A 12218-nucleotide genomic window follows, 5' to 3' on the forward strand; every position below is an offset into this window, starting at 1 on the left:
TTTAGATTTCAAAAAATTCACAGTTGAAAGAGTTGAGTCATATACTTAAGTTGGCTCAAGCTCTTAGTAACTTATCAATGATTAACTCTTGAATTTGTGTAGTTTTTAAAAAAATTATCTTTTGTATATGGGTTTTTTTGCTTGCATGTGTGTTTGTGCACCATGTGTGTGCATTGTCCATGGAAGCCAGAAGCCATGAACTTAGTTACAAATGGTTGTGAGCTGCCATGTGGGTGCTAGGAATTGAAAGCTGGTTCTCTGGAAGATCAGCCAGTGCTCTGATGAATAATCTCTCCAGCTCCTTAACTAAGTTTTTTTTCTTTCAATTTTGATTCACTTTTAATCATGTATATGTATGTGTGTGCATGTGAATGCAGATACCTGTAGAGGCCAGAGAACTTCAGTCCTCCTGGAGCTGGTGGTATAGATTGTTGTAAATTGCCTGATATGGGTGCTGAATTATATTTATTTTCACCTTTATGGAATTATGAAGTATGATATGTGTTGACAAAGTCGTTCCTGGCCATTCTAAAGTTATCAGTTATTCAAAATAAAAATGCAAGTCACACAATCCAGATTTAAGAATATAATATGGTATAATGTCGTGGTTTGAATGAGAATGAATTCCATTGTCTCGTATGTTTGAATGTTTGGTCTCCAGTTGGTGGAACTTTTTGGAAAATATTAGGAGGTGTAGCCCTGTCAGGGAGGTATGTCACTGTGGACAGGCTTTTAGGTTTCGCAGTGTGTCATATCTTCCTTCTTGTGATTGGAGCTGTTAGCTTTCAGTTGTTCCTGCTACCATTCATGGACATTAACCCTTTGGAATCCTAAATCCAATTAAATACTTACTTTTTATCAGTTGCAGCAGTAGAAAAGTAACTGTTATGGTTTAAGTAAAAATGCTGCAGATCCCTGAGTGGCTGCAGCGGGTGCTGAGCCATGCCTCAGTTCCAGGAAGTGGCAGCAGGCAGCGGGCTGTGGGTCCCAAGAGCAACCAGTCCCAGGCAGGGACAGCATAGTTCCCCAAGTGGTTGGAGTGGGCCATGAAGGGCATTGAGTCCCAGGCGGGGAGCCACATGATGGGTGAGAGACAGAGGCATGGATGGCATGCCATACAGCCATACAGAGTGAGGTTGGATATTTGTTTAGTGTGTTATGGAGGGAAAAGAGGAGGAGGGAGAGGGAGAAGGGGAGAGAGAGAGAGAGAGAGAGAGAGAGAGAGAGAGAGAGAGAGAGAGAAGCAGAAGGGGGAAGGGAGAAGGGGGAGAAGGGAGAGACAGAAACTGCCTCTTCTAGAGAGAGAGACGGAAAAGGAAAGGACTCAAACTGGAAGCTGAAGATCAGCTTGCCTTGGCAGACAGGGGAGGGAGGGAGTGTGCTTGTCTCTTAAAGGGACAGAGCAGACCATTATAGTAACTAATGCAAGTGGTAAGAAAAAAGTAAATAAATGTGTTCCATTATTTCTTTTAATTTATCAGAGAATGGAGTCCTAAAAAGGATATAGAACTAGAGAGAAGGTTGGAGTAGCCTCTGGTTTTAGACATAATATTATTCTATATACTGCCTCTACTCTTTAATGCACAGACTGATGCACAGTAGGTGTCCAGACATTTTGTTGGGGTTGCCCCAACGTTGGGGCAACATCTGTTGGGGTCCAGCCTCAATGGGTAGGAGTATGTGGATTAGAAATATTAGATAGGAGACACAAAGAATAAGCAGAACAATTACCTGCTTCAGTACCTGAAACATCAAGAAACTATATCCTGGGTTAAGCATTCTATTGTTTAGACAGGACTTGTTAGTGACCACACCTTAGATCAAGCAGCCACTCCCTGGGTTAAACCTCCTGTCACATCCTTGATGAACAGGGAGGGATAGGCTTAATTCTCTGACCTTTGGTCAAAGTGCAACAGGTCCACCTCTCTGGGCCATCTCAATACCCAAAACACCAAGTAACCACACCATAGGTCAAGATATCTTGTTTGTAGCCACACCTTAAGTCAGCCTTTTGTCAGTAACTTTCAAAGGGCAAGAGTAGGCTTAAACTCTCTGGCCTTCAGTCAAGGTGGAGCGGACCTACTTCTGTGAGCCCCACAATATTTGAATAAGTAAATGGTGTCATTGTACTTAGCAGAGCTCTGTGACTAGAAATGCAGACACTTGCAGTTTACAAGCAGGTCTTCTATTACTATAAACTGAGACTTGGTAGAAATGACTGAGGAATATTTTATCAAGAAATGCTAGGAATTTAGGATTTTATATCCCTTTAGAGTGTGTAAAGAGCTGTTTGGAGACATAATTACAGTTGTATTGCTGAGTATATTGGTGTAACTAGTGAGTCACTCAGATTGAAATAGTACACTGGTAAAGCATATCACCTCATGCTTTTTAAGTAGTTATCAAATTATATCCACACTAGGACAGTTAGCTGGTTATCTGTTCATGTTAGCATAAACATTTTACATTTAATGTTTTCATTTTATTACCACCTAAGTGAAATGGCATTACATTTTGTTCTGTAATTTCCCTCATTGGAATAGATTGTCTGTAATGATAAAAATAAAATTGGTGCAATTCCCCGAGTGGTAGACCATAGTGGGCCATGAGGAGCTGTGGTGGGTGGGACATGGATACGGATAGGCACATCATGCAGAGAAAGTGGGTATTTATTTAGTGGGTTAAGGAGAGGAAAGAGAAAGAGGAGAAGGGGAGAAGAGGGAAGAGCAGAGAGTGAGACAGAGAGAGAAATGGGGGAGGGGGAGGAGAAGAGAAGCCACCTCTTTGGTAGAGAGACAGAAAGGAAAGGGCTCAGGCTGGAAGGGGAAGGAAGATTTGCTTGCCTTGGCAGAGAGGGAGGGGGAGTGGGTGGGGCTTTTCTCTTAAAGGGACAGAACAGACCATTTCATTATCTATAACCGCTTTTTTTAAAGCTAGAAAAAAATGAAACAAAAACAGAAATAAACTTAATATGACTTTATTGTATAAGGTGAACAGTCAAGAAAACATTAGTGTTTTTCTGTCAGTATGGCCAGTTGAACCTTTCATTTATAAAATATTTAAAATATGCTTGATTTTAAAGAATATATGACAAGAAAAACTCATTTAAAATGAGTGAAAGAGTATAAGAGGGAACAGAGGTTGAGAAAATAGCTCAGTTGGTAAAGTACTTGCTATAAAAGGTTGAGAGCCTGAGTTCATTGTCCGGAATAACATAAAATTCTCAGTGTGGTGGCACTTGCTTATGGTTCTAGCACTGGGGAGGATAGCAGAGGAGGATTCTTTGTGTTCCCTAGCCAGCCATTCTAGTCTACTTGGTGAGTTCCAGGCGTTTGGGAGTCCCTCTTCTCACCTGACGATGGCTTTGAAACTACTAAGTACCCTGGAGACTTAAATGGACCCAGATGACCTGGAACTTGAGAGCACAGAGCTGCTAGAAATCACAGTACAAGTTTCTACAGATTGATTAGGTAAGGGACCAGATTGGAATTATGTTAGGGAAAGGACTACAGTGTATTAAAGCTCTGAAAAACACACACCTTATAGAAGGAGTCAAAGAATGCTCTTTTCTTTCTTAGGGTCATGTATATGTTCACTTGGTGTTTCCATGATCAGTGTTTGCATGATCAAAGTAAAAATCTAAGTAAAGAATTATATCTTAGATTTGGATCTTAAATGCTTTTGATACTGTATTAGTCAGCATTATCTAAAGGCGCAGAATTTATGGAATGAATAAATTGGAGAGGCTTACAGGATGCAGTCTGCTAATCCAACAATGAGACTGGAAGTCTCAGCTGTCCAGTCTGGTACTGGAGTCAAGGAGGATCCTAGAGAGCTTCTGTTCTTCAGTCTGTTGGAATCTTGAGGAAATAGGCTGTAAAACCAGTGGAAGAATACCTCAGTAGGTATAGATAGTTCTGCCAGTAGGAGTGAGGGCATGCAAGCAGAGAGCAAATGTTCCCTTCTTCTATGTCTTTTGATGCAGGCTGCCACCAGAAGGAATGGCCCAGACTTAGGGTGTACCTTCCCAGCTCAAATGATCCAATCAAGAAAGTCCCTCACAGGATTTTAGTTGATTCCCGATGTAGTCAAGGTGACAACCAAGATTAGCCATAATAGGTACCTAGCAAACCAAACTGAGTTGCTGCCGATAAGACAAGGTTTTCACATGACAGGGAATAAGCATTGTTATATCGAATAAGAACATATAAAAAACTATGTCAAGACAGACCACATTGACTGAGAATAGGAACTTTGTAACAAGAAACCAAATTCAAAAGACATTTATTGGGACAGACATGCAGATTATGAGATAGGTATTTTAATTTTGTTAAAAGGAATCAATTGGAAACATGTTTCAACAGCCAAGTGGCTGTTGGATTGGTCAGGTGACTTTGAAAATGAACCAAGTAGAAACTGTAGAAATGCAAAATAAAAAAAAATCTTTAAAACTTAGTGCCAATGTTCAATAGCAGGTAGCCACAACTGAAAAGAAAACTTACTGCGTTGTTATTCTGAGTTTGTTAGAAAGAAAGCAGTCCAGAATCAGAGACCAGGATAATTGTGCTGAGGATAAAACTCTGGAGGTACATTTCAGAAGGTGATGTGGGGGAACAATATTTGAAGTGATTAATGACTTAAAATTTTAAAGGAAAAATTAGAATCTTCACATTCAGAAGCCCAACAAATAAATATGAATGAGGACATCTACTCCTGAAAACATGGGCTTGTTCTTTTGAACTGTGGCACAGCAGAAAGAGATCTCAAAATAGGAACCTGAAGGTAGTGAAATAAGCAAAATGTTCAAAGAATGGCTGACATAGGATTGTATCTCTGGTAATTTTTTTTGAATATGATAGTAGAATAAATGCATTTTATAGTAAAAAATATTTCTACTACCACAAGGCCATTCTTCCTCCAAATATTTTAGATTTATTTTTGGTCTTGAAGTAAGAAGGGACATAGTGGTTAAGTATGTAAGTAAATCTAAAGGTATATTGATAATGTAAAAAAAAGTCTAATTGGAAGAAATTTTAAAAAACTCTGTTGTGTTAAATTATTTCTTTAAATTATTTTATTGTGTGTGTGTGTGTGTGTGTGTGTGTGTGAGTGTTTTGCATGCATGTATGCCTGTGTACTACGTACACGTCTACTGCTCATGGAGACTAGGAGACTGTGTCAGATTCCCTGGTATTGGAGTTAAAGAGAGTTGTAAGTCACCACTTGGGTGCTAGGAAATAAAACCAAGTCCTCAGGGAGATCAGCCAGTGTTGTTAACCACTGAGCTATCTCTAGCTCCTACCGTGTATGTTCTTAAATAATGTGTTATGCTGCTTGTTTGTTTTGAGTATCTAGGGCAATACTCTCAATTTTTTAGTATCAGGAAATGTGTTTATGACTATAGGATAGAAAAGTAGCATTGTTTTTCTGTTTTGTCTTGTCTTTAAAGGAAAGATTTTTATATATACCAAAAAAGGGGAAATTGATAAATTTGGCTAACTTAAAATTAAGAAATTACTTTAATAGTTTTTAATGTTTTTATAAATGCAGGTCAGGGTTAGGAGAATTTGTAAGAGGTGGTTATAACCAGAAAATACAAAGAATTAAGCAGTAAGATAAGTTTCTATTTCACATAATTGGTATTGTTAGACTTTTAAAATTCCTCTGGTTTCAAATGGGGCCTTTGAGCAAAGAAGGGAATCTGTATATGTGTGTGCCATGCACACATACAGGAGGACAAATTAGAACAAAATATAATATATGTTATTGCCATAGTGAAACCCATTGCTGCTGTGGAATGGTGCTTTTTGTGCACTGTAAAGATTTGTCGTTTGTATTAGTTTGATAAAATGCTGACTGGCCAGTAGCCAGGGGTGGCAACCAGACCAGGAGAATTCTGGGAAGAGGAAAGGCAGACACAGTAACCAACCAGCCAGATGCAGAGGAAGCAAGATGAGAATGCCTCACTGAGAAAAGGTACCAAGCCACGTGACTAAACATAGACAAGAATTAAGGGTTAAGTTGTAAGAGCTAGTTAATAATGGACCTGAGCTAAATAAATCAAACAGTTTATAATTAATATAAGTCTCTCTGTGTTTCTGTGGGACTCGGCAGGACAGAAACTTCTGTCTGTACATTATCTTGTATATTTAGAAATTAAATTAAAAAAATAAAAAATTGAGCCTAATGACCAATATTTGACATATTTTATTATTTAAAAATTGTTTTAATTATATATATATGTCTGTGGATATGTGTAGGCCAGTGTGGTTGCCTGTGGAGGCCAGAGGCATTGGATCGCCCTAAGCTGTAGATGTAAATGGTTATGAGCACTTTTAACCTATGAGCTACTATGTAACCCTATCATTATTTTCTAATGAGGAAAACCATCGTTTCCATTTGTTTCTTCAGTGGGAAATCTGTAGGAGCTAACCAGTTGGTGCTCCATGAAGCTTGTGAGTAGGCATGATATGGTTCTCCCTGCAAGTCCTCCTGGGTCTGTGAATTTGACCAGGGAAGCAACCATGATCAAATCTGCTGCTCTGGCTGGTCTTTTCTTTCTAGGAGTTTTTTTTTTAAATGTTTATCTTCATTTATAGCTGTACTCCTGAATCATTAAATAGAACACTATGACTCTGCTGCTACAGTTCATAACATTTGAAAGGATTAACATTTGGTTTATTCTCTCTAAATCCACAGCTATTAGGATATAGCCTTAAACTTCAGGATTTACTTTGCAGAAATGATTTCCTTCTAGTGTATGCTGTTTAAAAGGAATTTTAAAAAATCCTGTTATGTAAAAGGCTATACAGCATTAATTTCATGCATTGATACTTAGTATCTAGGTATACATAAATTTTTTTAAAAAAGATATCTCTAATTTTAAAAGTAAAATACATTTGTACATACATAAGAAAACTTGGAAAATATGAACATTTAGATGACGATAAACTTTTAGTAAAGTTCAGATTAATGTTTGTAGTAAATTATTTTGACATTTTTATGTTTGTGTACATGGTTGAAAGTAAGCCTGAACTCTAAAATGGGTTTTAATTTATTTTAAAGATTTTATAGACAATTGATCACATCAAAATTGAGCCTAAGTTTGTAATCTAACATTAATACCTGTACCTTCTTATTCTGTGTAGTTTTCCAGGGCGTGATATTTTAAAGTTGTGACCACATTAAATCCTTTAAAGATATAAAAGCAGAGCGTGTGCCTGTTAACAGTTCAATGCCTTTCATTTCTAAAAGCGTTGGTTTGTGATGTTTGGGTAAACATCCTTTGCCAGCTGGCACATGTTAAGCTTTATCAGTAGAGGGTGCTCCGAGATGGAAGGGGCTTTTCTTCCATGTTCTGACAGCTGCCCCCCCCCCCATTTTGCAAAGGCACAGAAGAGACAATGAAGCTCACTACTGAGTTTTGCAGCCTATTTCGTTCGGAGTCCTTGTCATTCCTCTGGCACCCTATTTCCTCCAGTAGTAATGAATAAAAATGCCTCCAGGCTTTGTCAAATGTTCTTGAGACAACTGGCAACTGTGGTGATATTTTGTTTGTGTTTTAACAAATAAAGCTTGCCTGAAGATCAGAGTGCAGAGCCAAGCTACTAGAGACCAGGCAGTGGTGGCACACACCTTTAATCCCACAACTAAGAGACAGAGACTGATGGATTTCTGTGAGTTCAAGGCCACCCTGGGCTACACTAGATTGACCCAGTCTCAAAGTCTCAAAACAGCTCAGCAATGGTAGCTCACATCTTTAATCCCAGTATTTGGTAGTCACATGGCTTTAATCCTAGCACTAGGGAGGTAGAGACATGACAGACATGGCTGAGCAGAGAGAGAGAAACATAAGCAGGAGGAGGCAGGAGCTCAGTGCAGTCTCAGGTTTGGTGGAGACGGATGCAGTCTGTCTGAGGACAGGATCAGTTACTTCCTCTGGTCGATCTGTTTCCCTTGTGGCTCACTTTCTTAATGTCAAAGTACTTGACTCTCTTCTTTTTATATTCCTCATCTGTCGGTTACACCACTGGATAAACTGCTTTGATCATTTATAACTGTGTTTTTGGTTGTTCTTGTAAATCTTTTATGCAGTATTTTTGATTTGTATATTATAAATACTTATATTGTTAAGTTAAACAGTTGATGTTTTATGAGGTTACATACTAAATCTTCATGATGAATTCACGTCCCACTTTGCTCAGTGACTTACTTCTTGATTACCACTTTCCCTTCGTATTCTGAAGTTCTAAATCTTTTCCCTCAAGGGAAATTTAGTGTTTAGTGCAGTGTTAAACATGTAGTGAGCATTTAAAAAGCATATGTTCATAGTAATGGCCACTTTGTCGTTTTGTTCCATTGAATTTCACACAAAATGTTTATTCTTGACTGACTTATTTTAATAACTAAATGCATTATTGACCCTCAGCATGATAAGCATAACTTCATTATAAACACAGCAATACCATCTCTGATTCCTCCCTCTTTATCTTAGCCTTAAAATGTTGATGTGTAAATTGATATGTAAATGTAAAGTCTCTGTTTCACAATTGCACTTTGAAATTTATAAATAGATGTCTTAATTTTTAAGTTATAAATGAGACTGAGGGTAATTTAGAGAAGTAAGTTATTAACTTTAAAGAATGTTATCAATATTAACATCATTTATTTCTTCATTAGTTCTTGACTCAGCAATTTATTTGGCAAATATTTTTGAGTGCTTGTTGTATTGCATTACTGTATGTGAAAGGAGCTGGCATTACAAAAGGGAATTAAACATTAGCTGATGTGTTAAAGTATTTTTTTAAAAGATTTATTTATTTGTTATGTATACAACATTTTGCCTCCAAAAATGCTCGCATGCCAGAAGAGGGAACCAGATCTCATTACAGATGGCTGTGAGCCACCATGTGGTTGCTGGGAATTGAACTCAGGACTTCTGGAAGAGCAGTGAGTGCTTTTAATCATTAAGCCATCTCTCCAGCCTGTATTTTTTTAGTTTATACTTAAATCTCTAAGATTTGAAAAAATGTAGAAAGTGATCATTGACATTTGTCAAGTGGAGAAAGAGTGAACAAAGAATAATTTCACTGATTTTTGACCTTTCCTACTCTCCTTTTTGATCATTCTATAAATGTAGCAAGTGAGAGTTAGGTATTTGAGATTGAAAACATGAGAACTTAGATTTTTATTGACTACAGATTTTTGAGACACTAATAGCATGTAGTTATTATTCTAAATCTTTAAGAGTTATTTGTAGCTCTCTCTCCCTCTCTCTGTCTTTTCTCTCTCTTTCTCACCTCTCTCACCTTCTCTCTCTCCCTCTCTCTGTCTTTTCTCTCTTTTCCCTTCCCCCAATTTTTCTCAACCGAGGGCTCCGAATAAAGGCGTGATTTAGGAAGAAGAAAAAAAAAAAGAGTTATTTGTATGCCCCGGGACAGGTCCATATGGCGTTGTTCTTTGTTCCCGACGTAACTTAAAAGGGAAACTTACACAATGTCCGGAGCCCTTGATGTCCTGCAGATGAAGGAGGAGGATGTCCTCAAATTCCTCGCTGCGGGAACCCACTTAGGTGGCACCAACCTCGACTTTCAGATGGAGCAGTACATCCACAAAAGGAAAAGTGATGACATCTACATTATCAATCTGAAGAGGACCTGGGAGAAGCTGTTGCTTGCAGCTAAGGCTATTGTTGCCATTGAGAACCCTGCTGATGTCAGCGTCATCTCCTCCAGGAGCACTGGGCAGCGAGCGGTGCTGAAGTTCGCTGCTGCCACTGGAGCCACTCCGATGATCGCTGGCCGCTTCACCCCAGGGACCTTCACTAACCAGATCCAGGCAGCCTTCAGGGAGCCACGGCTTCTAGTGGTGACGATCCCAGGGCTGACCACTAGCCCCTCAGAGAGACGTCTTACGTGAACCTGCCCACCATTGCCCTGTGAAACAGACTCACCTCTGCGCTACGTGGACATCGCCATCCCATGCAACAAGGGAGCTCATTCAGTGGGCCTGATGTGGTGGATGCTGACCCGGGAAGTACTCCGCATGTGTGGCACTATCTCCCGTGAGCACCCATGGGAAGTTATGCCTGATCTTTACTTCTACAGAGACCCAGAGGAGATTGAGAAGGAAGAACAGGCTGCTGCTGAGAAGGCCGTGACCAAGGAGGAATTTCAGGGCGAATGGACTGCACCAGCTCCTGAATTCACTGCTGCTCAGCCAGAGATGGCTGACTGGTCTAAGGGTGTGCAGGTGCCCTCTTTGCCCATCCAGCAGTTCCCTACTGAAGACTGGAGTGCCCAGCCAGCCACTGAGGATTGGTCAGCAGCTCCCACAGCGCAGGCCACCGAGTGGGTTGGAGCCACCACTGAGTGGTTCTGAGCAAAGGAAAAAAGGTGAAAGTTCCTACAGACTGGAAAAAAAAAAAAGAGTTATTTGTAGCTGTGAGTTTGTGAGAATTGAATAGGCTGTTTGGAAATAATCATTGTAAAACATGCATGTAAATATAATGTCAACATTATGTTAGTGAACTATATAAAATTTAATGATAGATTTCTTGTAGAATAAATTATTTTGGTTATAAATTTAGGAAAGTTATAGTGTAATAGCAAGGAAGAGCTGAATGATAATCATTTTCTTATTAATCTCTTTACTATCCAGTATGTTATATAAGAAGTATATCCTTACATAAGTGGGATCATATAATTGTCTTCTATATTATGCTTCTGGTATGCAGAAGGCCAGATTAAAATAACAAATACACCAGTGAAGTAAAAACAAAAGATTTCTCTAATGGCAAAATGGTTTGTAAGAATGATGAAGCAGCTCACATAATTATAAGCCTAAGTGATTTTTATTCATTGTTTTTACTTAAACAAGACTAATAAATTAACCTATAACTCAGTAGGTTAAAGTATTCAAAAATCAAAAGGTAGGCCACTTGAGGAGCCTAATTTCTTTATTTACTTAAAATTAAAATGTAAATGCATCAGATAGCAATTAATCTAGGTTAGTAGTTAATAGGAGATGCTAAATGCTGCTTTTTCCCTTTATGCTTTTTTAGTACACAGACTTTTGGGGGGTATGGGTGAAACACTTTGTGAAATGGAATTGTAACTGCACAACTTATAATGTTATTTTTAAAATTCTGAAAGTCTTTAAGCATTTTTTAAAATATCTTTTTAATGCAGTTTAAAGAAAGTCATTTAAAAGGTTCATTTCCATTTTACACCACGGGAGTGTCTTTACTCAAAATGCTCCTTTGGAAAGGCATTAATTATGTATTGCTTTGTTTGTTTATTTTGACTAGACTAATTAGGTTCTTGTTTTACGTTCTCCTTACTCTTAATACATGTGTCTGTGTCTATATTTAGTATAGATGTGGAGACCTGAATGTGCACAGGACCTGATTTCTTTCCTCCCTAAAATAGTCTTAGCTTTAAAATATATACATATTCATCTTTACAGTTAGTTATGTTTGAATGTGACAGTACTATAGAAAGTCTCAGAGTAAAATCAGTATTTTTGCAGACATTCTAAGAGTGTTATATGAAATAATTGGTGGTGACAATCTTAGAAGTATTGTTGTTGTTGTTGTTGTTATTATTACTACTACTTTGAGTGTGTCAGTGTGGAAGTTAGAGGTCGACATCAATGATCTTCTGATTGCTCTTCACTTTATGTATTGAGGCAGGTTTTTTAATTGAAATCAAAGTTTGATGCTGTTGCTAATCTTGATAGCTAGCTCTGCTCCGCAAGTACTAGAATTACAGCCAGGCAACCATCAACCATTCCTGCCTGGCCTGGCATTTATGTGGGTGCTGGAGTTTGAACTCTTATTATACAACAAGGGCTTTAAGGTGGGTGGTGGTGGCTCACACCTTTAATCCTAGCACTTGGGAGGCAGAGGCAGGTGGATCTCTGATTTTAAGACCAGCCTGGTCTATAGAACTAATTCCAGAATAGCCAGGGTACACAAAGAAAATGACTCAAAAAAACAGAAACAAAAACCAAATAAATGCAGCAAGTGCTTTAGACCCACAGAGCCATCTTCCCAGTCCCAAAATATGTATGTATTTTCTCTATTTTTTTTCTTGTCTCCACTCTCATGCTTAGCCTGGGTTTTACTTACTGCTATTTAAATTTTAACATGTTTTTTTGCAGTTTTTTCCTTTCACCTTTGGAGCTAAACTTACCTACTAATATTTAATAATAAAATT

General features: G+C 38.4%; 1 protein-coding gene and 1 pseudogene across 2 annotated transcripts in view; both read left to right on the plus strand.

Annotated features, from left to right (window-relative positions):
- Positions 1-12218, plus strand: part of Magi3 (membrane associated guanylate kinase, WW and PDZ domain containing 3) — a 224715-nt gene that overhangs the window by 30698 nt on the left and 181799 nt on the right. The window lies entirely within an intron of this gene.
- On the plus strand, positions 9443-10387 carry LOC125405657 (small ribosomal subunit protein uS2 pseudogene; annotated as a pseudogene).

This window comes from Myodes glareolus, chromosome 17 (assembly GCF_982192425.1).
Source record: "Myodes glareolus chromosome 17, mMyoGla1.1, whole genome shotgun sequence".
NCBI lineage: Eukaryota > Metazoa > Chordata > Mammalia > Rodentia > Cricetidae > Myodes > Myodes glareolus.